This window comes from Labrus bergylta, chromosome 4, assembly GCF_963930695.1.
Source record: "Labrus bergylta chromosome 4, fLabBer1.1, whole genome shotgun sequence".
NCBI lineage: Eukaryota > Metazoa > Chordata > Actinopteri > Labriformes > Labridae > Labrus > Labrus bergylta.
In genome coordinates, this window is record NC_089198.1 from 728,367 (window position 1) to 751,153 (window position 22,787).

Consider the following 22,787-nt stretch of genomic DNA (forward strand, 5'->3'; position numbering starts at 1 on the left):
AACACCCACGGGTGAGATGCGCCTGTCTGTGCATTAAATGCACTAGGTTTGGACCATAGGGTTTGGAGACGATGTTAACCCTTTGACAGCCAGGTTAGACTGGAAGCCCTTGCTAAAATTAGGAGGCGGGTCCAAGAGGCGTTGCCTCACATAGAAAGCCAATTAGATTACTCCTTTTGAAGAGGAGTGGAGAGAGAGCCCTTCCTCCTCTCTCTTCTCTCTGTGGGACACAGAGGGAAGGAAAACACACCTATATTGCCTTTAAAGAAGCCAGATGAATCGTATCGCTTGGTACATGATTTAAGAGAGGTAAATGAAGTGGTGACTGACTTTTCGGCGGATGTGCCCGATCCTCATACTATGTTGGCCCAAATTCCCCCAGACGCTACACATTTCACAGTGTTAGATTTGTGTGGAGCATTTTTTAGTGTTCCACTAAGTGAAGAAAGTCAAGGGTTGTTTGGATTTACATATAAAGGACAGGCTTTCAAATATAAGAGGCTCCCTCAAGGATTCAAACATAGCCCTCATATTTTCAATAAAGTGTTGAAGGATGATTTGGCAGGGTTAAATCAGATTTTGAAAAGTACTGTTATTCAGTATGTAGATGATATTGTCATCTGTTCACCAGATAAGGAAACGTGCCAAAAAGATTCAATTAAATTGTTGCAGTTATTGGCAGAAAAAGGACACAAGGCTTCTCGGAAGAAGTTGCAATTCTGTCAGGAGAAGGTGGTGTATCTGGGTCAAACAATAACTCAGGGACACAGAGGCATCTCTGACAACCATTTGGAAGCCATTCGAAAGGCGCCGAAGCCCAGAACAGTCAGAGAGATGATGACATTTCTTGGAATTGCGGGATATTCTTCAGCATGGGTGGAGGACTATGCCACTCTAACAGGGCCTTTGAGGGCTATGATCAAAGAAACCGGGAATGCTCAACTCCATTGCAATCTCACCTGGACGCAGGAAAGTCTTGTGGCATTTGAGACGATTAAACAGAGGTTACAGGAAGCACCAGCGCTAGCATTGCCAGATTATTCTAAGAACTTTTTGCTGTATGTGTCTACATCCACTGGGGGTAAATATGCATGTGCAGTTCTTTGTCAGCCCACAGGTACGGGGACAAGTCCTCAACCTGTTTCTTATTATTCTACTGGCTATTCTGAAGTGGAGATGGGGTTACCACTGTGCTACAGAGCAATGGCAGGAGTTTATCTAATGTATGATAAAGCATCATCAGTAACTATGGGTTACCCTGTAACAATTCTTACCCACCATAGTCTCAGAAATCTTCTGAATTTTGGTAAATATACTTTGACTATGCCTAGGCTTAGAGACTATCATAGGCTTTTAGAACAGGAAGATGTCACCTTGGTAAGGTGTGTCACAGTAAATCCAGCTGAGAACTTGCCGACTCCAGAGGATGGGGAGCCACATGATTGTGTTCAGGAAGTGGAGAGATATTCGAAGCTCCGGTCGGATTTACAAGCTCTTCCACTGCATGAGTCGGATGTGGAGTATTGGACTGATGGGTCCTGCTATCGTGTGGATGATGCATTGAGTGCTGGTTATGCAGTAGTCAAAGCCCAGGGGACGGAGTTTGTTGTTGAAAAAGCAGAAGAAATACCACAACCTGCATCTGCACAGCTTGCTGAGCTAGTGGGGCTGACTGAAGCATGTCTGTTGGCTGAAGGCAAACGGGTGACGATATATACAGATTCGGCATATGCACATAATGTGTGCCACCTATTTGGATCGGTGTGGAAGAATCGGGGGTTTAAGAAAACAGATGGTTCTCCGATACAGCATCATGCCCAGATAATGAAATTGTTGCATGCGATGATGAAGCCGAAGGAAATCTCAGTGACTAAGTGTGCAGCACACAAAAAGGACATGTCAAGGGTCACACAAGGTAACAAAGTAGCTGATGAGGCTGCAAAGGCGATAACAGGAGCAAACAAATTGGGCAAAGTTCTTCTGGTCACCCATGAAGTGGACTTGGAGGATAACATTACGCTCAGGGATGTTGTCTCAATGCAAGAAGCTGCTTCTGCGATGGATAAACAATTATGGAGAGACAGAGGAGCCACTCAAGATTCCACTGGCCTGTGGAGAAATCATGAAGGATTGCTGGTAGCGCCCCCAGACCTGCTGGGTCTGATGATCCAGGAGGCACATGGTTTAGCCCATGTTGCAAGGGGGGAGGTTAGGAGAAAGATCACGAAAGAATATGGTTTTTGGGCACTGTACTTGCTTGAACAGATTGATTATGTCATAGGCAGGTGTACTATCTGTCTAAAAAACAACGTTCGTAGGGGTGTGATGGTTCCTCCCGGTTACATTCCAACGCCAACAGGTCCTATGCGTGAGTTAGTTGTGGATTTTGTTGACATGATAAGACCGGTAGGAGGTAAAAGATACATGTTAGTTGTTGTGGATAGATTTTCAAGGTGGCCTGAGGCCTGTCCAACTAAGCGGAAAGATGCTCAGTCTGTTGCCAAGTTTTTGTGTCGTGAGGTTATAAGCAGGTGGGGACTCCCAGATCGCATATCCTCAGATAATGGGAAAGAGTTCGTGGATAAAACAGTAAGACTAATTCTGCAAAAATTGGGAATTAAACAACGTTTAGGAGCTGTTTATCATCCGCAAAGCCAAGGTGCTTGTGAAAAAATGAATGGTGTTTTAAAAAACCGCATTGTTAAAATCTGCCAACACACAGGTTTGAATTGGGTGGAAGCGCTTCCACTGGCGTTAATGGTGTGTCGTTCAAGTGGGCTCCGTGATTTGCGCATGACACCCCATGAGTTGGCAATGGGCAGACGGATGCCGACACCTTGTTTGCGTACAAGTGGCAAGGGTCCAAGTTTAGCCCTTTTAGAAGATGAAATGCGAGTGTATGTTAATTACATGGCTGCTTTACATAAGAGAATATACACATATGTCTCTGACAGGCAAAAACGAGAGGAGGTGCAAGAGAGACTCGATGAGCAAAAGACGAATGCAGTGCAACCTGGAAACAAGGTATTCGTGAAGGTGTTTAGGAGGAAGTGGTTTAATGAACGCCGTGAAGGACCATTTGAAGTAGTCCGCAGTACGGGAACTGCAGTCCAGGTTAAAGGGTCTCCTACCTGGTATCATTTATCACATTGTGTTAAAGCGCCAACAGAAGAGGTTCCACGATCACAGAACCGAGATGTTGAAAGCGAAAGAGAGCCAACAGAAGCTACAGAAGCAGCAGAGGTTCATGCAGACCCCCAAGGTCAAGATCCGGAAGAAGGGATTGACCATGTTGGGGCTATGCATGATGATTTTGATTACACTTTTGATGATGTCAGGGATGACTTGTCAGTCCATGAGCAAGAAAGACGATTTGGTGACATTGATTTACAACTTGTCCCAGAAACAACAGAGTCTATTTCTCAAGAGCATGAGTCAAAGACTCCAGAGGACTGTGATGCCTCTACAGGAAAATCCACAGACCCAGTTGGGCCAAGGAGTCCAAGGCCAACCCGAAGAAAGGTTAGACCAAAACGTTACGAGGACTAGAGTAGAAGTGACTTTGGGAAAGTCAGTTCAGCTCCCATGTCAGTGTACAAAGGAAAATAATGGGAAAGGGAAATTCCGAGTCCAGTGGGAAGATAGCCATGGTAAGGTTATTGATTTATTGGGGACATCACCACTAGAAAAGTATGTGTTGCTTAATGATCGAAGAAGGTCAAAGATTGAGGGAGACTGTAGTCTTTATTTACGTAGATCTCAGATTGAAGATCAAGGTGACTATAAGTGTACATATTATGACCCAAAATTAGTAAATATGGGAGAGCATAGTGCCCAATCGGGGTTAGGTTACAGAAACAGTATTGTGACTTTAGTGGTACTAAATGAAACTAGAATTGCAAAACCCCTGGTTGTTGAAGTAGGAAAACTGTCAACTACCATATCAACTCTCCCGCTGATTGAGAAAATAAAGCAGACATCCACCTTTTCAAAACTGAAGGTTACTGACGTCACAGAAATATTGCGTCTAAATACAGCTGAGCCTCAAATGATTTCTACAACTCAATTTCCTGTAAACATTGTGATTAAAGCTACGTTAGGGAATTCAGCACGCCTTCCATGTAAATGTGGAAAATGGAATAATGATGATAATAATCCCCCTAATTGGAAAAATGCCCGTGGTGAAGAAATAGTGCTAACAGGACCTGAAATTAATAGTGTGCCTCATGATCAAAGAAAGTATATTTTGTATAATCACATAAGGTTGTTTAGGGTTGAAGACGACTGTACACTTGTCCTAATCAATGTAACAGGGGAAGATCAGGGAGAATATACATGCACTTATTTGGATCCAGAGTTTAAATTTGTACCATATCACAATTATTGGGTAAAAGGGTATAGAACTCGTAAGATAATGCTTGTGGTAGAAGGCCTAGATCCTATTGAAGTAGTTACGGTGGCTAAAGAGGTTCAAAAGCAACTAGTCACTCCAAGGGTGACTGATGAACAGATGATGTCTACTACTGTAGCTCAGAGAATAACTAGTAGTATTAACGTATCAACTTTGGTTACTACTCTAGCTGCGAGTAATTTTACAAGTGAGGTTGTAAAGATGGGATCTACTATCAACGAAACAATGATGAGTTCTTCGGTGTCTACAGAGTCTGTAGGTATGATGTTGACATCTGTTGCTACATCTACATTAGTTAAGGCAGCTGAAACAATTCAGATGACTATGTCGAATCTGATTGGTGATTTTGTAGATGCTGACGGGACATCAGAAGTCATGACTAAACATCTTCATGCATTAGAGAAGCGTGAAACCCAATGGAAAGCTTATGGGTTTGATTCCTCGGTGTTGCAAATTGCAGACCCGTGGGCAAGTAGAAATATGTGGTACCAACAGTTGACTCACTCTGTTAGATTGGCTAGTAATTTGAGTGGTCCATGTGTCGTGAGAGTTCCAGCACCAGGCACATGGCCTTCAATTCTAGAGACGGTACCAGAACCTTTAACTTCTAAATGTCAAAATTATGCGCTATCGTGGTTGGTATTTAAGCAACAAGCACCAAAAGATTATTGGATGGCCGTGTCGGTGCATCTATTTACACCTCAACGGAATTGTGCTTGGTTGAAGAAGTTATCATATATAAATCTCCTTTATCAGTATGAAGATATTACGACAGCAGTCCCTGATCCTATGGAAGTGACACCTGTGAAGGTTAAATTTTGTTTTTGTTCAAATGGTACTCATGGTGGAGATGGTATGTTTATGGGAATATCAGAATGTGATAACTATATGATGCAATTTAGACGACGTGATCAAAGGGCTATTGATGACATGTATATAGTGACCTTTCATGCACCACATCGCAGACTGAGTAAAACTCTAAGTGTAAAGAATCAAACTTTACCGGGTAATTTTACCATAGGAACATTTAAAGATATCTGGTGGATTTGTGGTGATAAGGCATACTTATTTTTACCTTATGGTTGGATTGGATGTTGTTATATGGCACAGTTGAAACTTCCGTATGATGTTTTTGTTATTCAGAAGGGACAAGGGTCTGATGAGGATAACTCTACGACAATCTCTAGCAGTAGAAAGAAAAGAGATTTGGCACAATTTCACAACTTGGAGTCTTATCATTGGAGGATAAGTTTGGGAGAGAAATGGGGAATAGGATTGTTTCCATGGTATGGTGTTACATACTTAGCTGATCATATTGATAATATTACATATACCCTGCAAGGTTTTGCAAACGAGACCATAAAAGGTTTTGAATATTTGTCGAATACTCAGAGGAGTCATCGATTGACGTTGCTGAAACATGACATGGCTTTTGATTACATTTTGGCCAAACAAGGTGGCCTCTGTGTAGCTTTGAATCTAACTGGAGAAGCCTGTTACACTTTGATTCCTGATGCTACTGACAATATGACTAGTGTCATAGATGCTTTGAAACTAATTAGGGATTCATTTGGTCCATCAGAAAGAGCGGGATGGTCTGCGAATACCTGGTTACAAGACCAATTAGGACCAGTAGGAGCTATAGTGGTTCAGATTTTGGTGGCTACCCTTCTATCACTGTGTGTGATGTTTTGTTTTTGTACGCTGTTGTTGACCTTTGCTAAGGCTATGATATTGAGATGGGTAGGAGTTGTGATGCCAGGAGAAAACATTCAGATGCCGCTACTGAGTGGTAATGACCTAAGTGAAGGTGAGGAGGTCATAGAGATTGGAGAGAAATATCCATTTTTGAATATCTGAATTCAACATTGACTCACTATTATTTTGAACTGGAAGTGAATTGATAAAAGGGGGGAATTGAATATTTTAATCATGTATATGTTAATCATGTAGTGGAATAAGGTGAAAGTATGATACAAAAATGAATATCTTTGATGTTTTGTATGTACAAAGATACTGGCTGTTGATTTTTCTTCCCAGGATGATATTTGGGAGACCAATGTGAGGGTGGCTGATTGTCCAGAGATCCTTCCAGATTAATGGAGTTGAAACAACCAAACTTAAGAAAATGGAGGATGGAAATGGACAACGGAAACCTGAATGAAGACATCATGATGAGGGGTTTCGATTGAAAAATCATTGAAGGTTTATTACAATGTAACTTGTATTGTTGATAAATATTTTTGTATGTTTTACTTTAAAGTAGATATTTTTAGCAAGACATATTTTTCTGGAACTGTATAAGATGCATATATTGGGAACTCAGGTGTTTTCTTTCTTTATCGATCCTTAGGGAAAGTGGTGTTAGGTAGGGAGAGGTCCATTGGAAGGTGCGATGGGTCGACCAGCCTGACTTTGGACAATTTTTAGATTTTATTTCTGAGGTTTTGAATGTGTGCATTTATATATCATCCTGAAAAGTTTTCATAACCCTTTTTCTTTTTAATTGGTTTGGAGTACTATAGGTGGTTGCCTGGGGCAGAGGAACCGTGAGAGAGTTTTTCCTGTCTAGATTGTTTGATGGATAATAAAGAAAGATAGCTGCTTGATGGGTTTTTCGCTCTCACACTCCACAAATAAAATTTTACTATATTACTAAGGTTAAGCATGAACAGAAGTGATTCGTATGAGGCTAATTAACATCATAATTGTATAATTTATCTCGTTTGCGAGACTATAGTCTCGCTAGGGGGGACTATGAAGTGTCTGATGTAACTAGGACAGAGATAATATAAGTTTACAACGGGTGCGTCTGGAGATAGTATCTGAAGGAGATTTAGGAGTCCCCTCAGGTGGAATGTTTAAATTGAGGTGTTGTATAGGAGTATTGCCATATATGGTTGTGTAACTTGATGTTTTTATGACGGAAAACAGATGTTTGGATGCATATAAGCAATTGTCTCTGTGTGTTCGAGAGAGATCATTATTGGCTTCTTGATCCTCCTGGTCAGACGTGACCAGTGATTCTGTTTCTTGCTTAAATAAAATTATACTCTTTGAAAGCAAGTCAGTCTCAACGGCGAATTTCTTCATCATCAAACATATCAACAACAAGGAAATCCACATCATAAACAAAGTTCTACAGATTGTACGTTTAATATCAAGACATTTAGAGTTTTTAAATGATAAAAGTTGCCGACATATAACTGAATAATGAAATAAGCATTTCATGAATTTATACCAGGTTGTTTCAGAACTCATTTTCCTGTTTTTTTTCTCTGAACTTAAATTGTATTGTTTTGAACTGGAGGCCGCAATAAGACGCTTTTATTGTGAAGCACCTGACCGGAAGTCCCTGTGTGTAGCCAGGGTATCTTAACTTCGGAGCAGCTCGGGACGGCTCGTCTCGGCTCGGTTTGTTTTCATCCCGCCCTCCAGCGGAGCGGAGAGACATGATAACCGGGCCCCGCGGTGCTGGGGCGCTTTGGTGTCGGGGAGGCTGGACCGAGCGGACCGGGACCGGGAGCACGGAGCGAGATCTCCGCGTCGTCCACAGCTGAGAGGCCCGGGAAACACACCGAGCGGGGCAGGGCAGCGCAGCCGGGCTGTGGTGGACCTCTGGCGGCTGCAGCTGCTGACTCCGTCCCGCTGAACGGCGGAGGACCGATCCGAGATCTGCCGGAGCACACCGAGTCCGAGACATGTACCAGGTCCAGGTGAGTCTCTCACACACACACACACACACACACACACACACACACACACACACACACACACACACACACACACACACACACACACACACACACACACACACACCTGCACAGCCTCCGATCAGGTACTCCATGAAAACCTGCATTCATGTCAGAAAACACGTGAACACGATTCAGCACGTGCAGGTCCACCTGGTCCGCAGGTGATTCTGGACTCAGTTTCATCTCAGTTTGTCCAAGAAATAGATTTAGATTTCTAAATAGAAGAACTGAAAGTGAAGACCCCCCCCCCCTTTTTACTAATCACATTTAAAAGAGATAAAAACATGAAACACTCAAACTATAAATAACTTTACAGCAAATGTGACGTCATCAGGAGGTTAAAATAAATGATTTGATTCAGAAACCGTCTTTTCCCCCGACCCGGAAATCTTCATCCTTCAAAGAAGTCGATGTAGCTGTAAGTTTCCTGAAGCAGTCACATTAACACCTGACAGCAGGCTCGTCACCATACCAAAATCTCTTCCTGTTTCAGTCACCACGGCAACACAAACATTCATCCTACTCACCATTAAGTGTTTCATGTTTTCTTCCACACGCTGTAGATTTGTGATCAGTCTTCTGATGTCGTCAGAACGAGAAACTTTGTTTTTGTTTTGTTTGGATTTCCTCCTGAAGTGTTGCCGATACGTTTTGGCGGGAGTCACTCGTTCATCACTCGTTCATCTCTTAGTTTCTGACGTCACTCGTTCATCTCTTAGTTTCTGACGTCACTCGTTCATCTCTTAGTTTATGACGTCACTCGTTCATCTCTTAGTTTCTGACGTCACTCGTTCATCACTCGTTCATCTCTTAGTTTCTGACGTCACTCGTTCATCTCTTAGTTTCTGACGTCACTCGTTCATCTCTTAGTTTCTGACGTCACTCGTTCATCTCTTAGTTTATGACGTCACTCGTTCATCTCTTAGTTTCTGACGTCACTCGTTCATCACTCGTTCATCTCTTAGTTTATGACGTCACTCGTTCATCTCTTAGTTTCTGACGTCACTCATTCATCACTCATTCATCTCTTAGTTTCTGACGTCACTCGTTCATCTCTTAGTTTCTGACGTCACTCGTTCATCTCTTAGTTTCTGACGTCACTCGTTCATCTCTTAGTTTCTGATGTCATTCATTCATCTCTTAGTTTCTGACGTCACTCGTTCATCACTCATTCATCTCTTAGTTTCTGACGTCACTCGTTCATCTCTTAGTTTCTGACGTCACTCGTTCATCTCTTAGTTTCTGACGTCACTCGTTCATCTCTTAGTTTCTGACGTCACTCGTTCATCTCTTAGTTTATGACGTCACTCGTTCATCTCTTAGTTTCTGACGTCACTCGTTCATCACTCGTTCATCTCTTAGTTTATGACGTCACTCGTTCATCTCTTAGTTTCTGACGTCACTCGTTCATCTCTTAGTTTCTGACGTCACTCGTTCATCTCTTAGTTTCTGACGTCACTCGTTCATCTCTTAGTTTCTGACGTCATTCATTCATCACTCGTTCATCACTCATTCATCTCTTAGTTTCTGACGTCACTCGTTCATCACTCATTCATCTCTTAGTTTCTGACGTCACTCGTTCATCTCTTAGTTTCTGACGTCACTCGTTCATCTCTTAGTTTCTGACGTCACTCGTTCATCTCTTAGTTTCTGACGTCACTCGTTCATCTCTTAGTTTCTGACGTCACTCGTTCATCACTTAGTTTCTGACGTCACTCGTTCATCACTTAGTTTCTGACGTCACTCGTTCATCTCTTAGTTTCTGACGTCACTCGTTCATCTCTTAGTTTCTGACGTCACTCGTTCATCTCTTAGTTTCTGACGTCACTCATTCATCACTCATTCATCTCTTAGTTTCTGACGTCACTCGTTCATCTCTTAGTTTCTGACGTCACTCATTCATCTCTTAGTTTCTGACGTCACTCATTCATCTCTTAGTTTCTGACGTCATTCATTCATCTCTTAATTTCTGACGTCACTCGTTCATCACTCGTTCATCTCTTAGTTTCTGACGTCACTCATTCATCACTCGTTCATCTCTTAGTTTCTGACGTCACTCGTTCATCTCTTAGTTTCTGACGTCATTCATTCATCTCTTAGTTTCTGACGTCATTCATTCATCACTCGTTCATCACTTAGTTTCTGACGTCACTCGTTCATCTCTTAGTTTCTGACGTCATTCGTTCATCTCTTAGTTTCTGACGTCATTCGTTCATCTCTTAGTTTCTGACGTCACTCGTTCATCTCTTAGTTTCTGACGTCACTCGTTCATCACTCGTTCATCTCTTAGTTTCTGACGTCACTCGTTCATCTCTTAGTTTCTGACGTCACTCGTTCTTCTCTTAGTTTCTGACGTCACTCGTTCATCACTCATTCATCTCTTAGTTTATGACGTCACTCATTCATCTCTTAGTTTCTGACGTCACTCGTTCATCTCTTAGTTTCTGACGTCACTCGTTCTTCTCTTAGTTTCTGACGTCACTCGTTCATCACTCATTCATCTCTTAGTTTATGACGTCACTCAGTCATCTCTTAGTTTCTGACGTCACTCGTTCATCTCTTAGTTTCTGACGTCACTCGTTCTTCTCTTAGTTTCTGACGTCACTCATTCATCACTCATTCATCTCTTAGTTTCTGACGTCACTCGTTCATCTCTTAGTTTCTGACGTCACTCGTTCATCTCTTAGTTTCTGACGTCACTCGTTCTTCTCTTAGTTTCTGACGTCACTCATTCATCACTCATTCATCTCTTAGTTTCTGACGTCACTCAGTCATCTCTTAGTTTCTGACGTCACTCGTTCATCTCTTAGTTTCTGACGTCACTCATTCATCACTCGTTCATCTCTTAGTTTCTGACGTCACTCATTCATCACTCGTTCATCTCTTAGTTTCTGACGTCACTCATTCATCACTCATTCATCTCTTAGTTTCTGACGTCACTCAGTCATCTCTTAGTTTCTGACGTCACTCGTTCATCTCTTAGTTTCTGACGTCACTCATTCATCACTCATTCATCTCTTAGTTTCTGACGTCACTCAGTCATCTCTTAGTTTCTGACGTCACTCGTTCATCTCTTAGTTTCTGACGTCACTCATTCATCACTCGTTCATCTCTTAGTTTCTGACGTCACTCGTTCATCACTTAGTTTCTGACGTCACTCGTTCATCTCTTAGTTTCTGACGTCACTCGTTCATCTCTTAGTTTCTGACGTCACTCGTTCATCTCTTAGTTTCTGACGTCACTCATTCATCACTCATTCATCTCTTAGTTTCTGACGTCACTCGTTCATCTCTTAGTTTCTGACGTCACTCATTCATCTCTTAGTTTCTGACGTCACTCGTTCATCACTTAGTTTCTGACGTCACTCGTTCATCTCTTAGTTTCTGACGTCACTCGTTCATCTCTTAGTTTCTGACGTCACTCGTTCATCTCTTAGTTTCTGACGTCACTCATTCATCACTCATTCATCTCTTAGTTTCTGACGTCACTCGTTCATCTCTTAGTTTCTGACGTCACTCATTCATCTCTTAGTTTCTGACGTCACTCATTCATCTCTTAGTTTCTGACGTCACTCATTCATCACTCGTTCATCTCTTAGTTTCTGACGTCACTCATTCATCACTAGTTCATCTCTTAGTTTCTGACGTCACTCGTTCATCTCTTAGTTTCTGACGTCACTCGTTCATCTCTTAGTTTCTGACGTCACTCGTTCATCTCTTAGTTTCTGACGTCACTCGTTCATCTCTTAGTTTCTGACGTCATTCATTCATCACTCGTTCATCACTCATTCATCTCTTAGTTTCTGACGTCACTCGTTCATCACTCATTCATCTCTTAGTTTCTGACGTCACTCGTTCATCACTCATTCATCTCTTAGTTTCTGACGTCACTCGTTCATCACTCATTCATCTCTTAGTTTCTGACGTCACTCGTTCATCACTCATTCATCTCTTAGTTTCTGACGTCACTCGTTCATCTCTTAGTTTCTGACGTCACTCGTTCATCTCTTAGTTTCTGACGTCACTCGTTCATCACTCGTTCATCTCTTAGTTTCTGACGTCACTCGTTCATCACTTAGTTTCTGACGTCACTCGTTCATCTCTTAGTTTCTGACGTCACTCGTTCATCTCTTAGTTTCTGACGTCACTCGTTCATCACTCATTCATCTCTTAGTTTCTGACGTCACTCGTTCATCTCTTAGTTTCTGACGTCACTCGTTCATCTCTTAGTTTCTGACGTCACTCGTTCATCACTCGTTCATCTCTTAGTTTCTGACGTCACTCGTTCATCACTTAGTTTCTGACGTCACTCGTTCATCTCTTAGTTTCTGACGTCACTCGTTCATCTCTTAGTTTCTGACGTCACTCGTTCATCTCTTAGTTTCTGACGTCACTCGTTCATCACTCGTTCATCTCTTAGTGTCTGACGTCACTCGTTCATCTCTTAGTTTCTGACGTCACTCGTTCATCTCTTAGTTTCTGACGTCACTCGTTCATCACTCGTTCATCTCTTAGTTTCTGACGTCACTCGTTCATCTCTTAGTTTCTGACGTCACTCGTTCATCTCTTAGTTTCTGACGTCACTCGTTCATCTCTTAGTTTCTGACGTCACTCGTTCATCACTCGTTCATCTCTTAGTTTCTGACGTCACTCGTTCATCTCTTTGTTTATGATGTCACTCGTTCATCACTCGTTCATCTCTTCGTTTCTGACGTCACTCGTTCATCACTCGTTCATCTCTTAGTTTCTGACGTCACTCGTTCATCTCTTAGTTTATGACGTCACTCGTTCATCACTCGTTCATCTCTTAGTTTATGACGTCACTCGTTCATCACTTAGTTTCTGATGTCACTCGTTCATCACTTAGTTTCTGACGTCACTCGTTCATCTCTTAGTTTCTGACGTCACTCGTTCATCTCTTAGTTTCTGACGTCACTCGTTCATCACTCGTTCATCTCTTAGTTTATGACGTCACTCGTTCATCACTCGTTCATCACTCGTTCATCTCTTAGTTTATGACGTCACTCGTTCATCTCTTAGTTTCTGACGTCACTCGTTCATCACTCGTTCATCTCTTAGTTTATGACGTCACTCGTTCATCACTCGTTCATCTCTTAGTTTATGACGTCACTCGTTCATCACTTAGTTTCTGACGTCACTCGTTCATCTCTTAGTTTCTGACGTCACTCGTTCATCACTCGTTCATCACTCGTTCATCTCTTAGTTTCTGACGTCACTCGTTCATCACTCGTTCATCACTCGTTCATCTCTTAGTTTCTGACGTCACTCGTTCATCACTCGTTCATCACTCGTTCATCACTTAGTTTCTGACGTCACTCGTTCATCTCTTAGTTTCTGACGTCACTCGTTCATCTCTTAGTTTCTGACGTCACTCGTTCATCACTCGTTCATCACTCGTTCATCTCTTAGTTTCTGACGTCACTCGTTCATCACTCGTTCATCACTCGTTCATCTCTTAGTTTCTGACGTCACTCGTTCATCACTCATTCATCACTCGTTCATCACTTAGTTTCTGACGTCACTCGTTCATCTCTTAGTTTCTGACGTCACTCGTTCATCTCTTAGTTTCTGACGTCACTCGTTCATCTCTTAGTTTATGACGTCACTCGTTCATCACTCGTTCATCACTCGTTCATCTCTTAGTTTATGACGTCACTCGTTCATCTCTTAGTTTCTGACGTCACTCGTTCATCACTCGTTCATCTCTTAGTTTATGACGTCACTCGTTCATCACTCGTTCATCTCTTAGTTTATGACGTCACTCGTTCATCACTTAGTTTCTGACGTCACTCGTTCATCTCTTAGTTTCTGACGTCACTCGTTCATCACTCGTTCATCACTCGTTCATCTCTTAGTTTCTGACGTCACTCGTTCATCACTCGTTCATCTCTTAGTTTCTGACGTCACTCGTTCATCACTCGTTCATCACTCGTTCATCACTTAGTTTCTGACGTCACTCGTTCATCTCTTAGTTTCTGACGTCACTCGTTCATCTCTTAGTTTCTGACGTCACTCGTTCATCACTCGTTCATCACTCGTTCATCTTAGTTTCTGACGTCACTCGTTCATCACTCGTTCATCTCTTAGTTTCTGACGTCACTCGTTCATCACTCGTTCATCACTCGTTCATCTCTTGGTTTCTCTTAGTTTTTATTTTTGTGAATGTCTTGATGTTTTATTTTTGGTTTTGTATCAAAGTTTGGTCCGTATGTTTGATCCAGTGTTGTGTTGTCCATATGTTTGTGTTGGACTTTGTTGTTCACTTCTGATGGACTCATTCTTCTCTCAGTTTGGTACGGAAGCCCTGCTGGGACATTTCCAACGTGTTTGTTTAGAAAAGTGCCTCTCGTGTCTTGATTGGCTCTTTCTTCTCTTGGTCACATTTGTCATGAGGTAGACGTAGTTTTCTTCAACTTTAATACTTTTAAAAAGATGTTGTGATAAGAAGTGAAACTTTACTGGCTGTTTACCTCAAAGATTACGAGTTCAGACTCACAGGACAAAAACATTTCAACATAAACATTTCAAAATAAACATTTCAACATAAACATTTCAACATAAACATTTCAACATAAACATTTCAAAATAAACATTTCAAAATAAACATTTCAACATAAACATTTCAACATAAACATTTCAAAATAAACATTTCAAAATAAACATTTCAACATAAACATTTCAACATAAACATTTCAAAATAAACATTTCAACATAAACATTTCAAAATAAACATTTCAACATAAACATTTCAAAATAAACATTTCAACATAAACATTTCAACATAAACATTTCAAAATAAACATTTCAAAATAAACATTTCAACATAAACATTTCAAAATAAACATTTCAACATAAACATTTCAAAATAAACATTTCAACATAAACATTTCAACATAAACATTTCAACATAAACATTTCAAAATAAACATTTCAAAATAAACATTTCAACATAAACATTTCAAAATAAACATTTCAAAATAAACATTTCAAAATAAACATTTCAACATAAACATTTCAAAATAAACATTTCAACATAAACATTTCAACATAAACATTTCAAAATAAACATTTCAACATAAACATTTCAAAATAAACATTTCAACATAAACATTTCAACATAAACATTTCAAAATAAACATTTCAACATAAACATTTCAACATAAACATTTCAACATAAACATTTCAACATAAACATTTCAAAATAAACATTTCAACATAAACATTTCAAAATAAACATTTCAACATAAACATTTCAACATAAAAGTGTGTGTGTGTGTGTGTGTGTGTGTGTGTGTGTGTGTGTGTGTGTGTGTGTGAGTGTGTGTGTGAGTGTGTGTGAGTGTGTGAGTGTGTGTGTGTGTGAGTGTGTGAGTGTGTGAGTGTGTGTGTGTGTGAGTGTGTGAGTGTGTGAGTGTGTGTGAGTGTGTGAGTGTGTGAGTGTGTGAGTGTGTGTGAGTGTGTGAGTGTGTGAGTGTGTGAGTGTGTGAGTGTGTGAGTGTGTGTGAGTGTGTGAGTGTGTGAGTGTGTGAGTGTGTGTGTGTGTGTGTGTGTGTGTGTGAGTGTGTGTGAAGTCATGAGCAGTGACCTTGTGATGGTGAATTCTGCCACGACACAGACAAACGACGACTGCACACTCCCCGCTTAATGGACTGAACATCGCCGAGCCCCACCAGAGGCTGAGTGTGTGTGTGTGTGAGTGTAACATAAACATTTCAAAATAAACATTTCAACATAAACATTTCAAAATAAACATTTCAACATAAACATTTCAAAATAAACATTTCAACATAAACATTTCAACATAAAAGTGTGTGTGTGTGTGTGTGTGTGTGTGTGTGTGTGTGTGTGTGTGTGTGTGTGTGTGTGTGTGTGTGTGTGTGTGTGTGTGTGTGTGTGTGTGTGTGTGTGTGTGTGTGTGTGTGTGTGTGTGTGTGTGTGTGTGTGTGTGAGTATTAAAACTAAAAACCACACTTGATGATAAATGCTCGATATTGAAGGATATGAATGAAAACTGGAGGCTCTGTGGTCTCTGTGTTAGTCTCATGTTTAACTCTACATCAGTGATTACATTAGTGTACACGTCCGGTCCTCTGAGGTCCGTCCGGGATAATGAAGGCGAGACGGCGCTGATGCAATATGTATGAGGCGGACTTTTATATTTTGTGTTTATTTTCTGTTTATATATTGTCATAATGAAAGTGACTTATCGGAAACGGCTCACTACATGCGCGATTATAGCCTAAATAAAACCATCGGTTTGAATGATTCTGATGACGTGGATCTGTCAGTAAAGTTTGATATTTAGAGACATCAGTATGTATCTGCAGGTTTCAATTCACCACTTCATTGTCTGTGTCGATGATTTCCCATGCCTCCAAAATGAACGTACGCCAGGGTCACAGTTTGCTTACCGGTGAGCACATTTTACCGTCAGGTTTGTTTTTATAGATCACAGACTTTGCGTGGGAAAAGGCGTACGCCAGTTTCAGACCCCGTTTTGTGCGTACGCAACGGTTATAAATGAGACCCCCGGTCACTGAGAGTGAACCAGGAAGTAGACGCTTAAACAGCTGACACAGCTGAGGTGTGATCGACGAATCAGGATTAGATCTCTCGTTTGTGTCTCTGTGATCTGACTGAGATGTGGACTGATCGTCTTTGAGCTCATTTTCATCACAAGAGGGATTTGAACCATTACTGCCAATTTACACACTCATCACTTTATTATCATTAAGTCAAAACAGGAAGTGAATGAACGAAACAAATCATCCCCAGAGAGACACACATATGAATGCTGATATTTCAGATAGAAGGTCAATATTTGCTCAACATATGTCACAGTTTTGTGATGATAACAGACTTTTATTATCCAGTTACTCTTACATAAGTGAGGCCTGGCACACAGCATCATGGCTTGATCATTGTATTAGCACTGCTGATGCCCATGAGATTCTGCATTCCATGGAAATCTTATGAGAAATCAATGTCTGATCATTTACCATTTATAATGTCTCTTGATGTTGAAAATCTACCTGAGATGATGAATGAGGTCAGTAATACTACAAACACTAAAGCTAAACTGGATTGGGCTAAACTCACCAATGAAGACATCTTATCATACTATGGGAAAACTGATATCCTTCTTAGTGGTGTATGTTTACCGAGAGGTGCAATTATGTGTTCTGATGGAAACTGTAATGACATTTCTCACCGTAAAGATCTCTGTGTACAATGATATTGTTGGAGCTGTGTATGAGGCCAGCAGGTCATATCATAATTATTCTAAAAGGGTAAATTCTAACACCAAGCCAGGTTGGAGAAAGCATGTAGCTGCTCATCATGCAGAAGCTAAGGAGGCATTTAAAGCTTGGGTTCAGGAAGGCCGACCCACACAGTCCTGGATTATAAAAAGCTTACTCTCTCAAGGTATAAATATGCAGTTCGTTATATATCCAAAAATGAACAAGTGATGAGAGCAGACTCTACGGCTGAAAAGCTGCTAAATAAGAATGGGATTGAATTTTGGAAGGAGGTGAGAACTCTAAACAGGAGCAATACATTGAGGGAGTCTCTGGAGCTGATAACATCGCTGAATTGTGGAAACAGAATTACTCGGCTTTATTTCATTGTGTTAAAAGTGACCCATATAAAGTGGGTAATGTTGCCAACAGGGACGCAGTAGGAATCAACCATTGAGGTATCTGAAGCTATTGAACAATTATCTGTAAATAAAGTAAGTGGCTCAGATCAGATGACTGCAGAGCACCTGAAGTTTTCATTCCCCAAAGAGGCCGCTCTACTTGTCATGTGTTTCACTGGCTTTATGACACATGGGCTGATGCTCGACTCCATGTTGGCTGTAACTCTTGTGCCTGTCATTACTACAACATCAACCAATCAGAACCAAGAACCAATCGCACTGGAAAGTGTGATTTCCAAAGTTCTGGAGAGTATTCTTTTAGATCGATTGGGTGATTATATTAATACCAGAGACAATCAGTTTGGTTTCAAACTGAAGCATGGCACTGAGTTGTGTATCTGTTCTAATTGTCGTTATTGATGCCTCTAAGGTATTTGATCGAGTCAATCACCAGAAGCTATTAAAAAAATTAAATCCAAAGGGTGTACCTGCTAGCATTATAAGAATACTTGCATACTGGTATGCTAACCAGAGTATACAAGTCAGATGGGGCAGTAGTGTCTCTGGTCCCTTCAGGGTTGGTAATGGAGTTCAACAAGGGGGGCTACTGTCACCAGCCCTCTTCAACCTGTATATGAACGGTTTATCTGAACAACTGAACTGATATGTAGGGCAAAGGGAGATAAGGACCTCCACTTTCCACAGTTTTATCTTTCTGGGGAAGAACTTTGTGTTTGTTATAAAGCCAAATACCTGGGACACTTTACAACAGATCAAATGTCTGACGCTGACGACATGTTTCGACAGTGTGGTACATTATATGCCCAGGCCAATATGTTCTGATCATGTAAAGATATGTCTCTTTAGAGCATATTGCACTCCCCTGTATACTGCCCCCTTATGGGGTAAGTTCAAAAAATCAAGTATGCACAGACTTCAGGTTGCTTACAATGATTGTTTTAGGATCTTAAAAAGCCAAGATGGAGGAGTGCAGGTGAGCTATTTGTGAATGCAGGAGTTAACACCTTACAAGCTTTATTGAGGAACCTGATGTACAGATTTAAGAATGTAATTATAATGCTGCTGTTGAACCCAAGTTATAGTGCAGAACGCTACCAGTCATCCCTTTGGAGACGTTGGAATAAGAGCCTTTTATAAGACGTGGGAATGTTTTTATTGTATATGTGTGTTCACTATTTTTTGTATTGTACGTCTTTTAAAATGGACCATGAGTCCACACACACACACACACACACACACACACACACACACACACACACACACAGTAACACACACACACACAGTAACACACACACACACACACACACACACACACACACAGTAACACACACACAGTAACACACACACACACAGTAACACACAGTAACACACACACAGTAACACACACACACACACACACACACACACACACACACACAGATGATTGTAAGTGCTTTTATCTGGATTAACTTCAGATTTTGGATCTCAAAGCTTCCTGTGGTTTCGGAGCTGATCACAGAAAACAATGAGCTGTGAACACTTTGAGGCGTCCAGGTGAGAGCGTCCAGGTGAGAGCGGCTGTGACCTGTAGTAACCTCTGCTGTCTCTCTGTGTTGCATAATAAAGCTGTTAAAGTTTGATGAAGCGTTCAGACCTGCAGCTTCTGTTTCATAACATCGCTCAGAGAGACTCCAAAGACACGGCGACCCTGAGAGAGAGAGAGAGAGAGAGAGAGAGAGAGAGAGAGAGAGAGAGAGAGAGAGAGAGAGAGAGAGAGAGAGAGAGAGAGAGAGAGAGAGAGAGAGAGAGAGAGAGAGAGAGAGAGAGAGAGAGAGAGAGAGAGAGAGAGAGAGAGGTTTATGGTGCTACGTCTCATTTTAAAACTAATCGTAGTAATGTTTGTAACACACATCTTATGCGTCATCATCAGAAAGAGCGCGTTCCCTGATTTAAAAACGGAATATCACAAGAAACATGTCAAAACGTAGTAATGTACCTGAGCTTCTCTAACACTGAAAGTGCCATTTTTAGATCATCGTTTACCGTGTCAGAATACTTTTAACATAATGGTGATGAACACTGGTTGGAGGGGCCCTGTGAAGAGGCATAAAGCCCACTGGCTCCTCCCACTGGCCCCTCCCACTGGCCCCTCCCACTGGCCCCTCCCACTGGCTCCTCCCACTGGCCCCTCCCACTGGCTCCAGGTGAATTCTCCTGATTATATCCTGCTGTGTTCTCACATCAGCTCACTCTGACTTTCTGCAGAATAAATACGAGGAGGCTGGAGGAGAAACTCAGAGTGAAGAGAGAAACATTCAGATGTTTGAGTGATCACATGACGCTCAGAGTGAAGAGAGAAACATTCAGATGTTTGAGTGATCACATGACGCTCAGAGTGAAGAGAGAAACATTCAGATGTTTGAGTGATCACATGACGCTCAGAGTGAAGAGAGAAACATTCAGATGTTTGAGTGATCACATGACACTCAGAGTGAAGAGAGAAACATTCAGATGTTTGAGTGATCACATGACGCTCAGAGTGAAGAGAGAAACATTCAGATGTTTGAGTGATCACATGACGCTCAGAGTGAAGAGAGAAACATTCAGGTGTTTGAGTGATCACATGACGCTCAGAGTGAAGAGAGAAACATTCAGATGTTTGAGTGATCACATGACGCTCAGAGTGAAGAGAGAAACATTCAGGTGTTTGAGTGATCACATGACACTCAGAGTGAAGAGAGAAACATTCAGGTGTTTGAGTGATCACATGACGCTCAGAGTGAAGAGAGAAACATTCAGATGTTTGAGTGATCACATGACGCTCAGAGTGAAGAGAGAAACATTCAGATGTTTGAGTGATCACATGACGCTCAGAGTGAAGAGAGAAACATTCAGATGTTTGAGTGATCACATGACGCTCAGAGTGAAGAGAGAAACATTCAGATGTTTGAGTGATCACATGACGCTCAGAGTGAAGAGAGAAACATTCAGATGTTTGAGTGATCACATGACGCTCAGAGTGAAGAGAGAAACATTCAGATGTTTGAGTGATCACATGACACTCAGAGTGAAGAGAGAAACATTCAGGTGTTTGAGTGATCACATGACGCTCAGAGTGAAGAGAGAAACATTCAGGTGTTTGAGTGATCACATGACACTCAGAGTGAAGAGAGAAACATTCAGGTGTTTGAGTGATCACATGACACTCAGAGTGAAGAGAGAAACATTCAGATGTTTGAGTGATCACATGACGCTCAGAGTGAAGAGAGAAACATTCAGGTGTTTGAGTGATCACATGACGCTCAGAGTGAAGAGAGAAACATTCAGGTGTTTGAGTGATCACATGACGCTCAGCACGAGTTTTCTGCAGGTGTGAAAGCAGCTGATTCACTAATTACAACCTGAGACGATGATAAACGTGTTACAGTCTGAATCTGAAAGTGACCAACAGTAAACCCTGAATGACTGATGTTCATCTGAGGCCTCTGCTTCACACACACACTCTCACACTCACACACTCTCACACTCTCACACTCACACACTCTCACACTCACACACTCACACACTCTCACACTCACACTCACTCTCACACTCTCACACACACACACTCTCACACTCTCACACTCACACACTCACACACACACACTCTCACACTCTCACACTCACACACACTCTCACACTCACACACTCTCACACTCTCACACTCTCACACTCTCACACTCACACACTCTCACACTCTCACACTCACACACTCTCACACTCTCACACTCACACACTCTCACACTCACACACTCTCACACTCACACACTCTCACACTCACACACTCTCACACTCACACACTCACACACTCTCACACTCACACTCACACTCACACTCACTCTCACACTCACACACTCACACACACTCTCACACTCACTCTCACACTCACACACTCTCACACTCACACACTCTCACACTCACACACTCTCACACTCACACTCTCACACTCACACTCACACACACTCACTCTCACACTCACACACTCACACTCTCACACTCACACTCTCACACTCACACTCACACTCACACACTCTCACACTCTCACACTCACACACTCTCACACTCACACACTCTCACACTCACACACTCACACACTCTCACACTCACACTCTCACACTCACACTCACACACTCTCACACTCACACACTCTCACACTCTAGCTAGGATCAGGACCAGGTCCCGGTCTGATGACCTGTTAGCTAGGATCAGGACCAGGTCTCAGTCTGATGACCTGTTAGCTAGGATCAGGACCAGGTCCCAGTCTGATGACCTGTTAGCTAGGATCAGGACCAGGTCTCAGTCTGATGACCTGTTAGCTAGGATCAGGACCAGGTCCCGGTCTGATGACCTGTTAGCTAGGATCAGGACCAGGTCTCAGTCTGATGACCTGTTAGCTAGGATCAGGACCAGGTCTCAGTCTGATGACCTGTTAGCTAGGATCAGGACCAGGTCTCGGTCTGACGACCTGTTAGCTAGGATCAGGACCAGGTCTCGGTCTGACGACCTGTTAGCTAGGATCAGGACCAGGTCTCGGTCTGACGACCTGTTAGCTAGGATCAGGACCAGGTCCCAGTCTGAAACCTGTTAGCTAGGATCAGGACCAGGTCTCAGTCTGAAACCTGTTAGCTAGGATCAGGACCAGGTCTCAGTCTGAAACCTGTTAGCTAGGATCAGGACCAGGTCTCGGTCTGACGACCTGTTAGCTAGGATCAGGACCAGGTCTCAGTCTGACGACCTGTTAGCTAGGATCAGGACCAGGTCTCAGTCTGAAACCTGTTAGCTAGGATCAGGACCAGGTCTCGGTCTGACGACCTGTTAGCTAGGATCAGGACCAGGTCTCAGTCTGACGACCTGTTAGCTAGGATCAGGACCAGGTCTCAGTCTGAAACCTGTTAGCTAGGATCAGGACCAGGTCCCAGTCT